At 36.6% G+C, this 22,617-nt stretch overlaps 1 non-coding gene across 1 annotated transcript; it reads right to left on the bottom strand.

Annotated features, from left to right (window-relative positions):
* Positions 1-21,823: 21,823 nt before the first annotated feature.
* On the bottom strand, positions 21,824-21,931 carry LOC148554972 (small nucleolar RNA R71). The gene has a single exon (XR_015886545.1). It is a non-coding gene; the product is annotated as a small nucleolar RNA R71 (small nucleolar RNA).
* Positions 21,932-22,617: the final 686 nt, after the last annotated feature.

Here is a 22,617-nt window from a genome sequence, read left to right as displayed (position 1 = left end):
GGATCACGACTTCAGAGAAATAACACATCGAGGGTTTTCGATTAGTAACTCTACAACCAAATTTCAAAAATGCCACCTTGACTGAAAAGCTCTTTTGGAAGCATTTTCAAGATTATATTCATGCAAGAGTTTTCGAAATGAAGAACTGATGCTTGCCCCTTTTTTAAATAAAAAATGTGTTCCGTCTTGGTTTCAACGCCTCCTTTTCTCCACTGATGATAATGAAAATGCTTTGAACAATACAATTTGGGCCAATTTTCTTGCCATTCAGGTGTTCCTGACAGGAATACCTCAATATGAAAAGGAACAATATAAAATGACCCTCCATGCCCGTTATTATGTTGCAAGACAAATGGGTTTTTCACAAGTTCTCCCAGCTTCCTTTCCTCGGAAAAACAAAGCTCTTTGTCATTTCGAATTCAAATTGAGAGAGGATGTTAAAAGGCGTCTCGATATCAGCGACAAGAATCGGATCCATTATTCTCCCCTGCCTTTTATTCATAGTGACTTCGTCACTAAATATTTTGTCAAATGGTGGAATAATTATTATTTTCGATACAATCGTTCTCTCAAGGAAATAAAAGAAGGCTCGGTTAAGATTCCCCTAAGTGTTTCTGAAGCAAACCCAAAGAGAGCACAAAAGAGAAAAATTGAGGCTATTGAAACCTCAAAACAACCAAGACAAAAAACACAAAAGACTTCCATCAAGACTACCAGATCAACAAAGGTAAAAGCTTGATTAAAAAATTTTTTTACCATTCATTCTTCCATATTTCTCATATCAAACTCTATAATCTTTTTTTCAGAAACAATCATCGAGCGAGAGTTCCTCCGATGAAAGCCCTCAACTTTCACACAAACAAACTGCTTCCTCTTCTTCTAGCGATTCCGAATCAAATGAATCATCGGAGGCTTCTTATTCATTTCACATCTCAAACCCAGAAGATCTGCCCAAGTATAATCATTTACTAGTTATCATTTTTGCACTTCCTCAACCACAGTTCATTCTTTTCTAAATAAAGCAAAACTCAAAACGTAATTATTTTTAGAATAAATCAAAATCAAATCATATAATCCTTAAAAATCCAAATCTTTCTAAATAATCACTTCAAATGAAGCTTTTTCTTATTTTTATAAAAATTTCGGTAGCATCTCATCTAAAACTCGGACTTTGCCACCCTTCTCGGGTCCCATCCAAACATTCCTCAAACCCTTTTCAACCATTTTCAAACAGTAACTCTTAATCAAAGTGTTTCAATATCAAATTCTTTTCAAATTTGTTTTAAACCAAATTTCAATAAAAAATCTTTTCTAATACCAAATCATTTTCAGAATTAAACTAAATTCCAATATTAAGTCTTTGCAAAAGTCAACTCATTTTCAATAATGAGCATTTTCAAATCTCAATAAAACTAATTCGGCAACCGCTAATTTAACAAAATAATTCAAAATATTCAACCTTCCCAAGTAGTCAATAATCCCACCAGACAAGAAATCACAATCATCGAGAGTAACTCAACTCAATCTATAAGACTCTCACAATCACCAAAATATATTTTTACGTCAATATCGATTTATAACGATTCTCGAAAATAAAATGAGTTTAAGGAAAGTGTCCCTACCTAAAATAGTCAAAACCTAAAAGCTATAGAGCGTGTCAAACCCCCCCCCTTTCTCAGCCTACAACAGCGGTAGCCACAACCACAGCTCCAATCCACTCTTATGGCAACAACAGCGTCTTTAATCACAACATGCAGTAACTAAAATTCAATCATATAACAAATAACACTGCAAAACCTCAGTATAAGATAATAGAACAGTGACTAAAGGGGTTTCAGGAACAAAACACTTACCACAACTAAGAAGAAACACTGAACCAAAAAATGGCGGCTCAAGCGGTGGTTCTGGAGGCCATGACATCGTCCCCGGCATCCAGAGATGAGGTGACATGATTCAAACAGAACCAGGAGGTGCGGCAGCAACCCCAAGCAGTTCCGACGAGTTCCAACAGTGGCGGCTTTCGCCGGTGACAACTCGGATGGCGACGACAGCAGCAGTGCAGTTCGATGGCGGCCGGAGCAACTCTCTTTCTCCCCTTCCGCATGCCTTTCCCTCCTCAAAAGCCCACTGCAAAGACGTCAACGGATCCGCTCCTCCTCCACTCCTCCTCGTGTCAATGGTGGTGGCTCCCTTCGTAGTAGCTTGACGGACAGAATGGCGGCAGTAACCTGCAACACTGACGGCGACGAGACTGGTCACGGACTTCTCATCCCTGCGTGTCTCCCTCCCTTTACTGTTCTGCTTACCTGACGGCGGCTCGTGGGCGGATTGGTGGTGACGCCTTAACATTGTAGTCTCCCTCCAAGGCCCGATGACGACGTGACAATGACAGGACAGCCCAGTAGCGCCGGCGCGTCTCCTTCCCCTCTTTTCTTCTCCCCCTTCGCAGCCCTCTCTCTCCCTCCTTCTTTCTCCCTTCTGTTTCTTCGTTCCTCCCTCTCTTTTCTTTCCTTTCTTTCTTTCTTTGGTTTTTTGTCAAAGCTGCTAAGTGTTGTGTTGTTAGGAAGGGAATGGCAGTAGGGTAAAGGGTGAGTGGCGGTGAGGCGGTAGTTAGGTTAGGGTTAATGGGTTTCAATTTGGGGATTTAGGATTAATAGATTAGGGTAATTTTAATAACATTAGGGTATAATGTATAAATTTAAAATATAATTTAATCTCTTAAAATTACTTTAAAAATATTACTTAATTATCAATTTGCTAATTGGATTTTAATTAAGTATTCTAATTTAAAATTAGAGATACTATAATTTATTTTCTTTGTTTATAAAATTAAAGTATTAAATTCTAAAATCTCAATTATTTAAACTAAATCATATAAAATTCTTATTCTTTTTTAACTACTAAGCTTTATAGTTTAAATATAGAAAATTATTCAATAATCTAACAATTAAGTAAAATTTTAATTTTAATTATTAGAACTTGATTTAATTACTTTTAATAAAATAGTTTATCAAAATAAAATTTTTAATGAATAAACAAATTGAAAGTAACTCATAATAAGATTTTTCAAAATTTTTGGGTCTTACAGTAATGCTATATTGATTATTTTCATCAAAATTTATTTATTAACTAAATTTTTTGCATGTATTGTCAGAAATGAAGAAAGCAAGGAAATCAGAAAAGGAAGATTGACCAAAAAAATTCACAAGTCTGCAAAGAAGTAAGTATTATTTTTCGGTGTATTTTGTCAATTTTATTGTGTTTATTTGCTTGATGATTATTTGCTTTTAAAGGAAGCACGTTATTGTAGATTCATCTTCCGAAAAAGAAAGTCAATCTGAGGATGAGTAAGATTAAAAAATTATCATTGTAATGCTATGTTTTTCATTTTTGTCAAAATTTTATTCATTAACATAATTTTTTGTATGTATTGTCAAAAGTGAAGAAAGTAAGGAAATAAGAAAAGAATATTGAAGAAAAAAAGCATAAGTCTATAAAAAAGTAAGTGTTTCTTTTCACAATATTTTGTCAATTTTATTGTGTTCATTTGTTTGAGAATTATTTGTTTTTCGAGGATTGAATAAAAAAAAAAAGGAAACCTGTTACTAAGGACTCATCCTCCCAAAAAGAAACTGAATCTGATAATGAGTAAGATTCAGAAACTATCCTTGTAATGCTATATTTTTTTCATCAAAATTTTATTTATTAATAGAATCTTTTGCATATACTATAAGAAGTGAACAAATGCAAGAAATAAGAAAAGAAAGATTGGAGAAAACAAATGATAAGCCTGCAAAAAAGTATGTGGTGTTTTTCGGTGTATTTTATCAATTTTATTGTATTTTTTTGCCTGATGATTGTTTGCTTTTTCAAGATCTAGGAAAAAATCACTGATATTTCAGAAACTGGGCTCCACTCTACAGAAACTCACTATGATTTCTCGTAAATGTAAGATTCAATGTCTAAAATTCTTTATTTACTAAAAATTCCTAAAATCTGGTGTAGTTATTCTAGTTTTACTGAATAATGTTTATTTTGTCCTTAGAATACCACACGTAAATTTGGCAAGTGAAAATGATGCTGTGTTTCTAACACAGACAAGTTATTAGAGCAGTGTAAATCAACCAAGTGATAACATGTAATTTTTGTTTCTCTTATCATTTCTTTAAGTCTTGTGCTACCATATTCTGCTTCTGATTTCATTTTTTTTAAAAAATCCTTTAAAATTTATACAAGAAAAAAAAAAGACAAGAAAAAAAATACAAGAAAACAAAGAAAAAATTGCAACTATCTAAGTTCTCATACAACAGAAGTTGTGTTTTTATTGAATGCTTGAGGTATAGTTGTGAGATGATTTCGGTGTATTTCAGGTTCAAGGAACAAGAAGAATCATTAAATGAACCAACTCCTGATCAAGAAGGAATAATAGATGATAATCCTAGAGGACAAATGATTGTTCTTCAGAAACAGACTCATTCTCAATCAGAATCACTGGACATGTGAGTTTTCCAATTCACTTTCAATGTTCTATTCGTTGAGTTAATCATTTGCACCTGAATATTTACTCCATATTAATTTTTTCATTTTTTTTTCTTAGAGTTCCACTTCAAGTATGTGCTCCTCCTTCGGAAACACCTGCCTCAAGCCTTTCCCAAAATCAACAAATTGCTGAAAAGTCTTCCAAAGAGGAAGATATAGAAGAAGAAACTATTAATGCGTAAGTATTACTTAAATTCCTTTTCTAATATTTTTGGTGAATTTAGTTTGTCTTTTGATGTATTGCTTCTATTTTGAGGTGCACTTGGTGTTGTTGTCCTCTTTTTGTTGTATCTAGGCAACAAAATATTGATTTTGTCTATTTTGAGGGACTTTGTTGATGCATTTGTTGTAACTAGGCCATAGAAATTTGTTGTAGTGCTTTTGGTGTCATTTTGTCGATGTTTTATTGAGTTGCGTATCTTTTTAAATAGCGGTGTATTTGGTTCTTATTTCGGTGTATTTCACATGAATTGAGGTGCACTTGATTTGCTTGTATTAATTAAATTCCTTTTTTGTAATCCTGCAGTCCTCCATAACCTCAACAACCTAATGCAAAATTTCCAATGGAGAAATATACCGAAGAACAACTTCAACAACCTCAACAAGAATCTCATAAGGAAGTAGTTCCTACTAATGTGTAAGTTCTACTTAATAAATTCTTTTTCAATATTTTCTGTGTATTCTTAAACTATTTTATTTGTCACCATACAGTCATCAACTCACTTAAGTCTTGAATGAAGGAATAATGATGGTTGCCAATGCTGCATTGAAGAATGATTTGTCTGCACCATCATTTAGCCTTGGCTTCTCTCAATCAAGTGAAGAAGCTACACTTACTCAAGAGGGTGAACCACCGGCTAACATGAAAAAATCTCAAGACAACCTAATATTGGTGGAAGAGTTGGAAGAGTTGGAAGAGTTGGTTGAGGTCATAAATACTAGGGTTGCAGCAACATTAAATTATGCTAAGCAAAAAAGTCCCTCACCAGAAAAGGTGCAGCCTACACTGAGCTTCCTTAACAAGTTCAAAACTCCCATGAGGCAAAAGGAAATAACAAACGATCTTAAGAAAAAAGAGTTTCATTGGGTCACAAATATCAAAACTTATGATGATGGAAGCTCTAATGAGTGGGAGGCAATTTTTAAGATGAAGCATGAATCTCATCTGGAAATAACCAGAATGCACTTTGATTCCTTAAAGCCAAATTAGATATCGAAAATCTAGTAATACTAGAATAACATTAATGATTTTCTTATGAGTTGTGCCATATATGTATTAAGTTTGGGTTTTTTTATTTTTGTAGGTTGTCTCGACAATGTGTCAAATTTTGAACAACAAAAAAATTGAAAGATTTGAAAAACTCATATACTGTCTCCCCCTGATATTGTGGTAAGCTGTGGTACATATTTTCAAAATATATTATTTGTTGCAATTGTTTCTTTCAGTGTATTATACAAATTTTGTAGAATGCCGCATTGGCGAGTCATCAGGGTAAGTTCATTCATCCAAAAACTAACAAGCCCTTCCAAATTAAAGATTATCAAGACTATATCCCGTTTTTAGACCAAACATAGTTTGCATCTCATCCATTTGTAAGATTTCATCTATAAAACTACTTAAATAATTCTTACATTAGGTGCCAATTAAACTAAAAGATTATTCTCTCTGGCCAAACTTCAGATATTTGCCCCAGTTTGCTATGTGCAGTATTGGTGGATATGGATGGTGGATGTTGAAAAGAAGAAATTTCATGTCCTTGACCCATCAAACAAAAAACTTCCTTCAAAAGACAACAGAAATTAATAAATTTGTTGTAAGTTGTTTATTTGATATAAATTTCTGTTTTCTCTATAAATTTTTTGTTTCTGTCTGTTTGAAATAAGGTGCACTGTTAGTTCTTTGAAAATAAGAATAAATTCTATAATACACTGAATTGCTTTCTGAATACACCAAAAGCTATTCAAATAAATACTGAATTCTGTAGGTTGAAATTATTCATTTTGGTGTAATTTGCTATTAAATATAAAATTTCTTATACTTGGCTTGTTTTGGTCTTTAGGGCTTCATAATTTCACAAATGAGGGTATTTTTCGGAGAAAAACCTTTGATAAACAATGATGAGAGTGTCGAAGCACCATACGTCAACATCAGTGGGCAACGAACAACATATCAAACCTTTCTATTTAATAAATTTTACTGTGATTTTGTTACTGTCCTATTTTAATGTGTTATTTCATTTTTGTTTTTAGATGGGATTGTGTGATGAAATGGCTGGAGATTATTGATCCGAAAAAGATCAAAAAGGAAAAATATTCATGAAAGAATTGGAAACAAGTAACTATCTTTAAAAATAGAAAATTCTCTATTACTAAATTAACGGAGTTTAATAAAGAAATTTCTTTAAACTGTAGGAACAAGTTGATCATTTCAGAGTCGAATATGCTTCACTCATTCTATTTGATAAAATGAATCAACTCAAAGATAAAGCCATTCAAGAATCTGAAACCATTAGACTATCCAAATCATTTGTTGCATTATTAAGTTCTTACAATACATTTGAATCAGCAGATATTGATAGTACATAGTTTGAATATTGTAAATTGTTAAAATTTCTCTACTGGTTGTGTATTGAATTGTCTGTGCAATGTATAGTTCAAACAAACACATACTTTGTATCTTTGTAAATATTCAATTTAAGCTTTTCATAAATTTTCTTTGTAAAATTAAACTTCTATGAACCTGTCTGTACTGTATTGAAATGCTGTTAATCTAAATGAATCCAGGTTAAAAAAAATGCAGAAAAAGAAGAATAAATTCTATAATACACCAAATTACTTCCTGAATATACCGAAAACTATTCAAATAAACGCCGAATTCTATAGGTTGAATTTCTATACTGCATAAGTATTGAATTGTTTGTGTACTTTATACTTAGTGTGCCGCCGGGGATGGCAAGGCAACGTGCATCTTGCTGGCATTGCGCCCAGCAAGCCTTTGGGTAACTCGAGTTTCAGCAGCACGACACCCCTCCCCCTATAATAGGCTGCCGAGCCATTACCAAAGTGCCACAGGTAGACATCCTTTTCCGTGAGGAGACATACTCAAGGAAAGTGCTCTAGAGGTCGAATTTTGACGCTATTTTTTGCAAAAACCTCTAGAAAAATAAGATCTTTCCATCCTCCAAATTTGGTAAATTTACACCGTGTGGATTTTTTTGCCGATTTTTTTACCACCCGGAAAGACGGAAATTCAAAAAAAATGAAAAACAAAGCAAACGTGCGATTTTTGACCTGGATTTTTGTGTGCAGCCTTTACATAATATTACCAAGGTTTTCTCAAAATTTCAGGAAAAATGCACGAGCCAATTCTGAGATATGAAAATTTGGCTCCTCCATTGCAATGCTCCGAGCCATCGTTGCAACGGCGGGTGCCTCCGTTGGGGCGGGGGACCCCGGCGGCACACCACAACCACAAAGTGATTGCTAGTGTGCCTAGGGGATGGCAAGGCAACATGCATCTTGCTGGCATTGCACCCAGCAAGCCTTTGGGCAAATCGAGTTTCAGCAGCATGACACCCCTCCCCCCTATAATAGGCTGCCGAGCCATTACCAAAGTGCCACGGGTAGACATCCTTTTCCGTGAGGAGACATACTCAAGGAACTTTATATTTAAAACAAACAAATTCCATCAAATAATTGAAGAAACTAATTTCAAAACATCATAAAATAGAACAAAACAAGAAAATATAAATACTAAACCTCATTTTGATAAAAAAAGAACATTACGTATATTACACCGAAATTGTGTCAAATAACAACGAAATAGATTCATAAACACACCAAAAATCTATCTTATTCACTTAAATATCTAAACTAATAATTCATAATATGTCAATGATAATGGCTGAAATTTGACTGCACCACTGAACCACCATAAAAAAAGGTTCAATAGCAAAAGATAAATCATATATTAGCAAAACTATTAACATGCACAAACTCAATTTTCCCTATTTAAAGAGCATGACTTTTACCTCACTTAGAGCTTTCTTTTTCTTTTTCTTTGCAACATTTGTAATCTATTTTTCAGTGTTCGATCCCAATTTATTTTTTGGACATCCTCTTGTTATCACTCGTAGAAGACTTTGAAAATTGTTAATATCTTCTAACGAAGCATCATTGTAAGATAACAAACATTTTTCTTTTCTTTTGGCATTGTATTCTTGCATCTCAACCATAGCATTATCGTAAGCGTGGTGCAGAATCCCAGTCAACTCCTCAGATTCTGATGCAAATTCACAAATATTTTGTGACCGAAACACCAAATCATCAAATCTCTTACTTCTTGGCTACAATAGAGGCTCGTCGTGGCTGCTCTTGATATGTATGTGCCTCCTCTTTACGTTCTTACTCCATCGTTCAAATATATATCTTGGTGACACTTTATTTACTCGCTCAAAGCTTAACGCGCATAGAGAGTAATGGCACAATATCCCCCTTGACTTGAATAATAAGCACTGCATTTAGCTTCAGATGATATCACATCGTACGTAACTGCAAACTTGTTGAATGTTGAGTTAGAAACCTATTCTATAACTTCATATATCGTATAACCTAGAGTGGACTACGTTGATCTTGTGATGCAATTCACCTTTCCTCTAAATTATGCTAGGACTTCTCTGAACTTCTCGTGAGTATATACATGCTGAAATTAAGCTTCTATTGAGGATTTTGTTATACATGGTATGATGGTATAAAAATCTGCAGCATCCGATTCTCTCTCTCTCTCTCTCTGCTTTCTACTTCCTTGACAGTTATTGTACTGTTTGACGAATTGAATAAGTGAGCTGTTGCGCATAATAAACTTGTTAAAAAAAAGCATGCATGCTATTGCTCCTTTGCGTGCTTCTCATGCCAGTCTAGAAGTGGTAATCAAGATAAACTGGAATTAATAAATGACAATCTGTGAAAAACTCTGAAAAATTAGAAAAATACCTAAATTAGAACCAAAATACACCGAAAGATGTACAAGTTGACACCATTACTGCACAAGCAAAACATAAACATCCACACACTAAAAGTAACAACATTAGCTAATCTTAATAAAGACACCATTACCTGAAAGCCTGGTGCACGAAATTACAATCACACTTTTGTAACTCCGCACAACAAACCAGCAAGTGCACTGGGTCGTCCAAATAATACCTTACGCGAGTAAGGGTCGATCCCACGGAGATTGTCGGCTTGAAGCAAGCTATGGTTATCTTGTAAATCTTAGTCAGGATATCAGTAATTCTCAGATTTAATTGTAAAAAGTAAAAGAACATGAAATAAATACTTGTTATGCAGTAATGAAGAACATGTTGAGGCTTTGAAGATGCTTTGTCTTCTGAACCTCTGCTTTCCTACTGTCTTCTTCTTCATACACGCAAGACTCCTTCCATGGCAAGCTTTATGTTGGGCATCACCGTTGTCAATGGCTACATCCCATCCTCTCAGTGAAAATGTTCTAACCGCACGGCTAATCATCTGTCGGTTCTCGATCATGTTGGAATAGGATCCATTGATCCTTTTGCGTCTGTCACTACGCCCAACACTCGCGAGTTTGAAGATCGTCACAGTCATCCCTTCGCAGATCCTACTCAGAATACCACAGACAAGGTTTAGACGTTCTGGATCTCAGGAATGACCGCCAATGATTCTAGCTTATACCACGAAGACTCTGATTTGAATCATGAGGCTAAGATATATGCATTCAATCTAAGGTAAAACGGAGGTGGTTATCAGGCACGCGTTCATAGGTGAGAATGATGATGAGTGTCACGGATCATCACATTCATCAAGTTGAAGTGCGAATGAATATCTTAGAATGGAAGCAAGCGTAATAGAATGGAAAACAGTAGTAATTGCATTAATTCATGAAGAACAGCAGAGCTCCTCACCCCCAACAATGGGGTTTAGAGACTCATGCTGTAGAGAACACAACAAGAAACGTGTACAGTATCATGAGGTACAATATGAATCACTGAAAGTAGTATTTATAGTAAACTAGTGACCTAGGGTTACAGAAAATGAGTAAGCTAGGGTGTTTATTGTAAAATTCCACTTTCGGGGCCCACTTGGTGTGTGCTTGGGCTGAGCATTGAAGCTTTCATATGTAGAGACATTTCTTGGAGTTAAACGCCAGCTTTTATGCTAGTTTGGGCGTTTAACTCCAGCTTTTGTGCCAGTTCTGGAGTTAAACGCCAGAATTCTTGAGCTGACTTGGAGTGCCTGTTTGGGCCATCAAATATCGGGCAAAGTATAGACTATTATATATTTATGGAAAGCCCAGGATGTCTACTTTCCAACGCAATTGAGAGCGCGCCAATTGGGTTTCTGTAGCTCCAGAAAATCTACTTCAAGTGCAGGGAGGTCAGAATCCAACAGCATCTGCAGTCCTTTTTCAGCCTCTAAATCAGATTTTTGCTCAGGTCCCTCAATTTCAGCCAGAAAATACTTGAAATCATAGAAAAACACACAAACTCATAATAAAGCCAGGAAAAGTGATTTTTATTTAAAAACTAATAAAAACATAATAAAAACTAACTAAAATGTACTAAAAACATACTAAAAACATTGCCAAAAAGCGTATAAATTATCCGCTCATCACAACACCAAACTTAAATTGTTGCTTGTCCCCAAGCAACTAAAACTCAAATAGGATAAAAAGAAGAGAATATACAATGAATTCCAAAAATATCTATGAAGATCAGTATTAATTAGATGAGCGGGGCTTTTAGCTTTTTGCCTCTGAACAGTTTTGGCATCTCACTTTATCCTTTGAAGTTCAGAATGATTGGCTTCTATAGGAACTCAGAATCCAGATAGTGTTATTGATTCTCCTAGTTAAGTATGTTGATTCTTGAACACAGCTACTTTATGAGTCTTAGCCGTGACCCTAAGCACTTTATTTTCCAGTATTACCACCGGATACATAAATGCCACAGACACATAACTGGGTGAACCTTTTCAGATTGTAACTCAGCTTTGCTAGAGTCCCCAATTAGAGGTGTCCAGAGCTCTTAAGCACACTCTTTTTGCTTTGGACCACGACTTTAACCGCTCAGTCTCAAGTTTTCACTTTACACCTTCACGCCACAAGCACATGGTTAGGGACAGCTTGGTTTAGCCTGCTTAGGCCAGGATTTTATTCCTGTGGGCCCTCCTATCCACTGATGCTCAAAGCCTTGGATCCTTTTTATCACCCTTGCCTTTTGGTTTAAAGGGGTATTGGCTTTTTCTGCTTGCTTTTCTCTTTTTTTTTTTTTTTTTTGCAAGCTTTCTATTCACTACTTTTTCTTGCTTCAAGAATCAATTTTATGATTTTTTAGATTATCAAATAACATTTCTCCTTTTCCTTTCATTCTTTCAAGAGCCAACAATTTTAACATTCATAAACAATCAAATTCAAAAATATGCACTGTTCAAGCATTCATTCAGAAAGACAATAGTATTGCCACCACATCAAAATAATTAAACTGTTTTAAAATTCAAAATTCATGTATTTCTTTTTATTTTTTAATTAAGAACATTTTCCTTTTAAGAAAGGTGATGGATTCATAGGACATTCATAGCTTTAAGACATAAACTTTAATTTTATTGATTATGGAATAAAAGTAAGACTCAAAAATAAATATAAAGGCAGACCCATAATAATAGAAGACAGAAAATTAAAAGCAGAAAAATAAATGACTCTTAAAATAGACTCTTAATAATAAAGGTCATCACAGAGTTAGGACTCAACAACCTTGATTTTGAGAAGTGGATGCTCCCTCTTTTTGTGGGGTGCTTGGTCCTTCAAGGGAGAGCTTCTGGCACTTCAGCTCCTGTAGCTCACGCCCCTGCTTCTCCTTTTCCTTCAGCAGCTTGCAGAGCATGCAGTTTTGATTCTGCTGTTCTTCCTTAAGTTGTTCCATAGCTTCCTGCAGCTTGGTAACAGATGCTTCTAAGCGGGTCCAGTAGTCAATTTTAGGAATTTCTGGGAGGAACTCATGCGCCCTCTTTTTGATGGAGTTGTCTTGCACTTGTCCTTCCATTGACTTCTTGGTGATTGGGTGTTCAATTGGGATGAATTCATCTACTCCCATCCTCACCCCAGCATCTTCACATAGCAGAGAAATTAAGCTTGGGTAGGCCAGTTTGGCTTCAGTGGAGTTCTTATTTGCAATTGTGTAAATCTCACAAGAAATCAGATGATGAATCTCCACTTCTTTTCCAAGCATAATACAGTGAATCATCACTGCTCTTTTGACAGTGACCTCAGAGCGGTTGCTAGTAGGCAATATAGAACGCCCAATGAAGTCCAGCCAGCCTCTTGCAACTGGTTTGAGATCTCCTCTCTTGAGTTGGTTTGGGACACCTTTGGAATAGGTTATCCACTTAGTTCCAGGGAGGCATATGTCCTCTAGAACTTGATCCAACCCCCTTATCTACTCTCACCATTCTCCTATTAAAGGATTCAGGATCATCTTGTAGTTGAGGTAGTTTGAAGACCTCTCTTATTTTGTCCAGATGGAAGTAAATAATTCTTCCTCTGACCATGGTTCTGTAGGTATGAAAGGTGGTTCCAGTCATTCTCTGCTTATCTGTCAGCCACATATTTGAGTAGAATTCCTGAACCATGTTTCTTCCAACCTTTGTCTCAGGATTGGCTAGAATTTCCCATCCTCTCTTTTGAATTTGCTCTTAGATCTCCGGATATTCATCTTCTTTCAGATTGAATTTAACTTCCGGGATCACTGACCTCAGACCCATTATTTTGTAGTAATGGTCTGCATGTTCTTTGGTTAGGAACCTCTCTTGATTCCAAAGACTCTTTGGAGTATTCTCTTTCTTGCCTCTTGAATTGGTTTGTTTTTCCTTAGGTGCCATGATCTTGATGAGTCATAGCTCAGTGATCACGAAAAAGCACACCAAACTTAGAGGTTTGCTTGCCCTCAAGCAAAAGAAAGGAAAGGGGAGAGAGAGGAGAAGAGGTAAATTCGAATGGTGTAGAGGAGGGGATGGCCGAAAATATTTTTATAGGAGGAGGGGATGGCTTTCGAAAAATTTGAAAGAGATATGAAAAGATATGGAAAGAATTTGAGAAGATATTTGAGTTTTTGAAGAAGATTTGGAAAGGATTTGAAAGAAATTTGAAAAATAAATTAAAAAATTATTGAATGATGAAAATTGAGGGTGAATGATGAAAGTTTGAAACATGTTTATGCAGAAAATTATGAGTCAAAACATGAAAATTTGAAAAATTTGAAGTTGGAAACAAAATCTCCTCCTCCTGCCTTTCTGGTGTTAAACGCCTAGAATGGTATCCATTCTGGCATTTAACGCCCAGTTGTTAGCCATTATGGGCGTTTAATGCCCAGCCAGGTACCCTGGCTGGCGTTAAATGCCAGAAACTCCTTTATCACTGGGCGTTTTGCTGAACGCCCAGGATACTGCAATTCTGGCGTTAAACGCCCAGAATGGTACCCATTCTAGCGTTTAACGCCCAAAATGGTACCTTTACTGGCGTTAAACGCCCAGAATGATACCCATTTTGGCGTTTAACGCCCAAAATGCCCCTTACTGGCGTTTTCTTGCTAGCAAGCTCCTTTTCTCTACTTTTTGCACTGAATCCTTCTGTAACTCTGTGAATTCCTTCATTTTTGATGATTAACCTTTAATGAAAATGTATATCAAGCCTCTACAAGTATTAATTTAAAATAAATAACTTGCTAATGGCTGGGTTGCCTCCCAGCAAGCGCTTCTTTATTGTCTTTAGCTGGACCTTTACTGAGGTTCATTCAAGCCTCAGTTTTGAGAATTCTTGCTCAAAATTACCTTCAAGATAATGTTTGATTCTATGTCCATTGACAATGAACTTTTTGTCAGAATCAATATCTTGAAGCTCAACATATCCATATGGTGACACTCCTGTAATCACATATGGTCTCCTCCACCGGGATTTTAATTTCCCAGGGAATAATCTGAGCCTAGAGTTGAATAGTAGAACTTTTTGTCCTGGCTCAAAGACTCTGGATGACAATTTCTTGTCATGCCACTTTTTTGCTTTTTCCTTATAAATTTTTGCATTTTCAAAAGCATTGAGTCTGAACTCTTCCAGCTCATTTAGCTGGAGCAATCTTTTCTCACCAGCTAACTTAGCATCCATGTTTAGGAATCTGGTTGCCCAGTAGGCTTTATGTTCTAGTTCCACGGGCAGATGACAGGCCTTGCCATACACAAGCTGGTATGGAGAGGTTCCTATAGGAGTCTTGAATGCTGTTCTGTATGCCCACAGAGCATCATCCAAGTTCTTTGCCCAATCCTTTCTACGGGCAATTACAGTCCGTTCTAGGATTTTCTTTAGTTCTCTGTTAGAGACTTCAGCCTGCCCATTTGTCTGTGGATGATACGGAGTTGCTACTTTGTGGCTAATTCCATATCGAACCATAGCAGAGTAAAGCTGTTTATTGCAGAAATGGGTTCCCCATCACTGATTAGTACTCTAGGAACACCAAATCTGCTGAAAATATGTTTCTGGAGGAACTTTAGCACAGTCTTGGTATCATTAGTGGGTGTGGCAATTGCTTCCACCCATTTAGATACGTAGTCTACTGCCACCAAAATGTAAGTGTTTGAGTATGATGGTGGGAAAGGACCCATGAAGTCAATACCCCATACATCAAACAACTCAATCTCTAAGATCCCTTGTTGAGGCATGGCATAACCATGAGGCAAGTTACCAGCTCTTTGGCAACTGTCACAGTTACGCACAAACTCTCGGGCATCTCTATAGAGAGTAGGCCAATAGAAGCCACATTGGAGGACTTTAGTGGCTGTTCGCTCACTTTCGAAATGTCCTCCATACTGTGATCCATGGCAATGCCACAGAATCTTCTGTGCCTCCTCTCTAGGGATGCATCTGCGGATCATTCCGTCAGTGCATCTCTTAAAGATATATGGTTCATCCCATAAGTAGTACTTTGCATCAGAAATTAGTTTTTTCTTTTGTATCCTGCTGTATTCCTGGGGTATGAACCTCACAGCTTTATAATTTGCAATGTCTGCAAACCATGGTACCTTCTGAATGGCAAAGAGTTGCTCATCCGGAAAGGTCTCAGAGATCTCAGTGGAAGGTAGGGACGCCCCAACCACTGGTTCTAACCGGGACAAGTGATCAGCTACCTGGTTCTCTGTCCCTTTTCTGTCTCTTATTTCTATATCAAACTCTTACAGAAGCAACACCCATCTTATGAGCCTGGGTTTTGAATCCTGCTTTGTGAGTAGATATTTAAGAGCAGCATGGTCAGTGTACACAATCAATTTTGATCCTACTAAATAGGATCTAAACTTGTCAATGGCATAAACCACTGCAAGCAGCTCTTTTTCTGTGGTTGTGTAATTTTTCTGTGCGTCATTTAGAACACGACTGGCATAGTAAATGACGTGCAGAAGCTTGTTATGCCTTTGTCCCAACACTGCACCAATGGCATGGTCACTGGCATCACACATTAATTCGAATGGTAATGTTCAGTCAGGTGCAGAGATGACTGGTGCTGTGACCAGCTTGGCTTTCAGGGTTTCAAACTCCTGCAGACACTCTGTGTCAAACACAAATGGCGTGTCAGCAGCTAGCAGGTTGCTCAGAGGTTTTGCAATTTTTGAAAAATCCTTTATGAACCTCCTATAAAATCCTGCATGCCCCAAAAAGCTTCTGATTGCCTTTACATTGGCAGGTGGTGGTAATTTTTCAATTACCTCTACCTTGGCTTGATCTACCTCTATTCCCTTGCTTGAAATTTTGTGCCCAAGGACAATTCCTTCAGTTACCATAAAGTGACATTTTTCCCAGTTTAAGACTAGGTTAGTTTCTTGGCACCTTTTCAGGACAAGTGCTAGATGATCAAGACAGGAGCTGAATGAGTCTCCAAATACTGAGAAGTCATCCATGAAGACTTCCAGGAAATTCTCTACCATATCAGAGAAAATAGAGAGCATGCACCTCTAAAAGGTTGCAGGTGCATTGCAGAGACCAAAAGGCATTCTTCTGTAAGCAAATACTCCAGATAGACATGTGAATGCTATTTTCTCTTGGTCTTGAGGATCCACTGTAATTTGGTTGTAGCCTGAATAGCCATCCAAAAAGCAATAGTATTCATGACCTGCTAGTCTTTCTAGCATTTGGTCTATGAATGGTAAAGGAAAATGATCCTTTCTGGTGGCTGTATTGAGCCTTCTGTAATCAATACACATACGCCACCCTGTAACTGTTCTTGTGGGAACTAGTTCATTCTTTTCATTAGGAACCACTGTCATGCCTCCCTTCTTGGGGACAACTTGGACAGGGCTCACCCAGGGGCTATCAGAAATAGGATAAATAATCCCAGCCTCTAGTAACTTAGTGACCTCTTTCTGCACCACTTTCTTCATGGTTGGATTTAGCCACCTCTGTGGTTGAACCATTGGCTTAGCATCATCCTCCAATAGGATCTTGTGCATACATCTTGCTGGGCTAATGCCCTTAAGATCACTTATGGACCACCCAAGAGCTGTCTTGTGTGTTTTTAGCACTTGAATTAGTGCTTTCTCTTCCTGTGGATTTAAAGCAGAGCTTATGATCACTGGAAAAGTGTCACCCTCTCCCAGAAATGCATATTTCAGGGATGGTGGTAGTGGTTTGAGCTCGGGTTTAGGAGGTTTCTCCTCTTCCTGAGGGATTTTCAGAGGTTCTTTTATTTCCTCTGATTTCTCCAGATCAGGCTGAACATCTTTAAAGATGTCCTCTAGCTCTGATTCAAGACTTTTAGTCATATTGATCTCTTCCACCAAAGAGTCAATAATATCAGTGCTCATGCAGTCATTTGATGTGTCTGGATGCTGCATAGCTTTGACAGCATTTAACTTGAACTCATCCTCATTGACTCTCAGGGTCACTTCCCCTTTTTGTACATCAATAAGAGTTCGTCCAGTTGCTAGGAAAGGTCTTCCTAGAATGAGAGTTGCACTCTTGTGCTCCTCCATTTTCAGCACTACAAAATCAGTGGAAAAGGCAAATGGCCCAACCTTGACAATCATGTCCTCAATGATGCCTGATGGATATTTAATGGAGCCATTAGCAAGTTGAAGACATATCCGGGATGGTTTGACTTCTTCAGTCAAGCCAAGTGATGAGCGGATAATTTATACGCTTTTTGGCATTATTTTTAGTATGTTTTTAGTAGGATCTAGTTACTTTTAGGGATGTTTTCATTAGTTTTTATGTTAAATTCACATTTCTGGACTTTACTATGAGTTTGTGTGTTTTTCTGTGATTTCAGGTATTTTCTGGCTGAAATTGAGGGACTTGAGCAAAAATCAGATTCAGAGGTTGAAGAAGGACTACGGATGCTGTTGGATTCTGACCTCCCTGCACTCAAAGTGGATTTTTTGGAGCTACAGAACTCAAAAGGAGACATCCAGGACTTTCCAGCAATATATAATAGTCCATACTTTGGCCGAGTTTAGACGACGCAAAAGGGCGTTGAACGCCAGTTCTACGCTGCAGTCTAGAGTTAAACGCCAGAAACACGTCACGAACCAGAGTTGAACGCTAGAAACACGTTACAACCTAGCGTTCAACTCCAGAAAGAGCCTCTTCACGTGTAACATTCAAGCTCAGCCCAAGCACACACCAAGTGGGCCCCGGAAGTGGATTTATGCATCAATTACTTATCTCTGTAAACCCTAGTAACTAGTTTAGTATAAATAGGACTTTTTACTATTGTATTAGACATCTTATGATTTTTAGTTCATCTTTGGATCATATTGATCACGTTTCGGGGCTGGCCATTCGGCCATGCCTGAACCTTTCACTTATGTATTTTCAAACGGTAGAGTTTCTGCACTCCATAGATTAAGGTGTGGAGCTCTGCTGTTCCTCATGAATTAATACAAAGTACTACTGTTTTTCTATTCAATTCAACTTATTTCCACTTCTAAGATATTCATTCGCACTTCAACATGAATGTGATGAACGTGACAATCATCATCATTCCCCCACGAACGCGTGCCTGACAACCACTTCCGTTCCACCTTAGATTGGATGATTATCTCTTGGATCTCTTAATCAGAATCTTCGTGGTATAAGCTAGATTGATGGTGGCATTCATGAGAATCCGGAAAGTCTAAACCTTGTCTGTGGTATTTCGAGTAGGATTCAGGGATTGAATGACTGTGACGAGCTTCAAACTCGCGAGTGCTGGGCGTAGTGACAGACGCAAAAGGAGGGTGAATCCTATTCCAATATGATCGAGAACCTCCAGATGATTAGCCATGTAGTGACAGCGCATTGGACCATTTTCACAGAGAGGATGGGATGTAGCCATTGACAACAGTGATGCCTCCAGATGATTAGCCATGCAGTGACAGCGCATCGGACCATTTTCACAGAGAGGATGAGAAGTAGCCATTGACAACGGTGATGCCCTTACATAAAGCCAGCCATGAAAAGGAGTAGGACTGATTGGATGAAGACAGCAGGAAAGCAGAAGTTCAGAGGGACGAAAGCATCTCTATACGTTTATCTGAAATTCTCACCAATGATATACATAAGTATTTCTATCTTTATTCTCTGTTTATTTATTATTATTTTCGAAAACTCCATAACCATTTGATATCCGCCTGACTGAGATCTACAAGATGACCATAGCTTGCTTCATACCAACAATCTTCGTGGGATCGACCCTTACTCACGTAAGGTTTATTACTTGGACGACCCAGTGCACTTGCTGGTTAGTTGTATCGAAGTTGTGAATGAAAAACGATTTATTAAGACGTGCGTACAGATTTTTTGGCGCCGTTGCCTGAGATCACAATTTCGTGCACCAAGTTTTTGGCGCCGTTGCCGGGGATTGTTCGAGTTTGGACAACTGACGGTTCATCTTGTTGCTTAGATTGGGTAATTTTCTTCTTATTTTCAAAAAAAGTTTTCAAAAAAATTTTTTTTTTTCAAAAATCTTTCAAAAATTTCTCATCTGTTTTCGAAAATTATTCTAAAATTTTTTAAGAATGAATTCTAGTGTTTCTTGAAGCATGTTGAAGCCTGACTGGCTGTAAAGCCATGACTAAATTTATTTGGACTGGGGCTTCCAACCCAAAATTATTAAGAGCAAGCTAGTTGTTGCTAATCCACCTGCTGCTGTTCCTGATCCACCTGATTTACATGCTAAAGCTTGACTGGCTATTAAGCCATGTCTAACCCTCAGATTGGAGCTTTAGACTAAGAGTGCAAGATTCTTGGAATTCATATAAAAAAAATTAGAATCCTTATTTTTCTTTTTTTTCTTTTTCACATTAATTTTTGAAAAACCCAAAAAAAAATCATAAAATCATAAAAATCAAAAATATTTTGTGTTTCTTGTTTGAGTCTTGAGTCACTTTCAAGTTTGGTGTCAATTGCATTTTTTCTAAAAATACTTTGCATTTTTCGAAAATTCATGCATTCATGCATTGCATTCATCATGACCTTCAAGTTGTTCTTGGCCAGTCTTCTTGTTTGATCCTCATATTTTCTTGTTTTGAGTCTTTTCTTGTTTTTCATATGCATTCTTGCATTCATAGTGTCTATACATGAAAAATTTCTAAGTTTGGTGTTTTGCATGTTTTCTTTGCATTGAAAATTTTTCAAAAATATGTTCTTGATGTTCATCATGATCTTCAAAGTGTTCTTGGTGTTCATCTTGACATTCATAGCATTCTTGCATGCATTCATTGTTTTGATCCAAAATTTTCATGCATTGCATCATTTTCAAGTTTTTCTATTTCATCATTAAAAATTCAAAAATCAAAAAAATATCTTTCCCTTTTTCACTCATAAATTTCAAAAATTTGAGTTGACTTTTTCAAAACTTTTTAAAACTTAGTTGTTTCTTATGAGTCAAATCAAATTTTCAATTTAAAAATCTTATCTTTTTCAAAAATCATATCTTTTTCACTTTTCTTATTTATTTTCGAAAATTTTTAAAATATTTTTCAAAAATCTTTTTCTTATCTTTATCTCCTAATTTTCGAAAATAACATCATCAATTAATGTTTTGATTCAAAAATTTCAAATTTGTTACTTGCTTGCTAAGAAAGATTCAAACTTTAAGTTCTAGAATCATATCTTGTGATTTCTTGTGAATCAAGTCATTAATTGTGATTCTAAAAATCAAATCTTTTTCAAAAACTAATTTCAATCTTATCTTTTCAAAAATATCTTCTTATCTTATCTTTTTCAAAAAATTAATTTTAAAATATCTTTTCTAACTTATTATCTTCTTATCTTTTCAAAAATTGATTTTCAAAATTTGTTTCAACTAACTAACTAACTTTTTGTTTGTTTCTTATCTTTTTCAAAACTACTTAACTAACTCTCTCTCTAATTTTCGAAAATATCTCCATCTTTTTCAAAAATTCTTTTTAATTAACTAATTGTTTCAAAATTCAATTTTAATTTGTTTCTTCTTTTAATTTTCAAAAATCACTAACCAATTTTCAAAAATAATTTTTGAAAATCCTTCTCTCTCATCTCCTTCTGTTTATTTATTCATCTACTAACATCTCTCCCTCACTCACCAAAAATCCAAACCCTCTCTCTCTCTGAGTTCAGATTTTCTCTTCTTCTTTTCTTCTACTCACATAAGGAAACCTCTATACCTAGGCAAAAAGGATCCCTATTATTATTATTATTTTTCTGTTCCCTCTTTTTCATATGAGCAGGAGCAAGGACAAGAACATTCTTGTTGAAGCAGATCCAGAACCTAAAAAGACTCTGAAGAGGAAACTAAGAGAAGCTAAATTACAACAATCTAGCAAGTACCTTTCAAAAATTTTCGAACAGGAAGAGGAGATGGCAGCCGAAAATAATAATAATGCAAGGAAGATGCTTGGTGATTTTACTGCACCTAATTCCAATTTACATGGAAGAAGTATCTCCATCCCCACCATTGGAGCAAACAATTTTGAGCTGAAACCTCAATTAGTTTCTCTGATGCAGCAGAACTGCAAGTTCCATGGACTTCCATCTGAAGATCCTTTTCAGTTCTTAACTGAATTTTTGCAGATCTGTGATACTGTTAAGACTAATGGAGTAGATCCTGAAGTCTACAGGCTCATGCTTTTCCCTTTTGCTGTAAGAGACAGAGCCAGAGTATGGTTGGACTCTCAACCCAAAGATAGCCTGAACTCTTGGGATAAGCTGGTCAAGGCTTTCTTAGCCAAGTTCTTTCCTCCTCAAAAGCTGAGTAAGCTTAGAGTGGATGTTCAAACCTTCAGACAGAAAGAAGGTGAATCCCTCTATGAAGCTTGGGAGAGATACAAGGAACTGACCAAAAAGTGTCCTTCTGACATGCTTTTAGAATGGACCATCCTGTATATATTCTATGATGGTTTGTCTGAATTAGCTAAGATGTCATTGGATACTTCTGCAGATGGATCCATTCACCTAAAGAAAACACCTGCAGAAGCTCAAGAACTCATTGACATGGTTGCTAATAACCAGTTCATGTACACTTCTGAGAGGAATCCTGTGAGTAATGGGACGCCTCAGAAGAAGGGAATTCTTGAAATTGATACTCTGAATGCCATATTGGCTCAAAACAAAATATTGACTCAGCAAGTCAATATGATTTCTCAGAGTCTGAATGGAATGCAAGCTGCATCCAACAGTACTCAAGAAGCATCTGCTGAAGAAGAAGCTTATGATCCTGAAAACCCTGCAATAGCAGAGGTGAATTACATGGGTGAACCATATGGAAACACCTATAATCCCTCATGGAGAAATCACCAAAATCTCTCATGGAAGGATCAACAAAAGCCTTAACAAGGCTTTAATAATGGTGGAAGAAATAGGTTTAACAATAGTAAACCTTTTCCATCATCCACTCAGCAACAGACAGAGAACTCTGAACAAAATACCTCTAATTTAGCAAACTTAGTCTCTGATCTATCTAAGGCCACTGTAAGTTTCATGAATGAAACAAGGTCCTCCATTAGAAATTTGAAGGCACAAGTGGGCCAGCTGAGTAAAAGGATCACTGA

The sequence above is a fragment of the Arachis ipaensis genome, chromosome B6 (genome assembly GCF_059453495.1).
Source record: "Arachis ipaensis isolate K30076 ecotype BB chromosome B6, ASM5945349v1, whole genome shotgun sequence".
NCBI lineage: Eukaryota > Viridiplantae > Streptophyta > Magnoliopsida > Fabales > Fabaceae > Arachis > Arachis ipaensis.
Note: the sequence above shows the minus strand (reverse complement) of the source record. Positions and strands in the feature narration are given on the sequence as shown.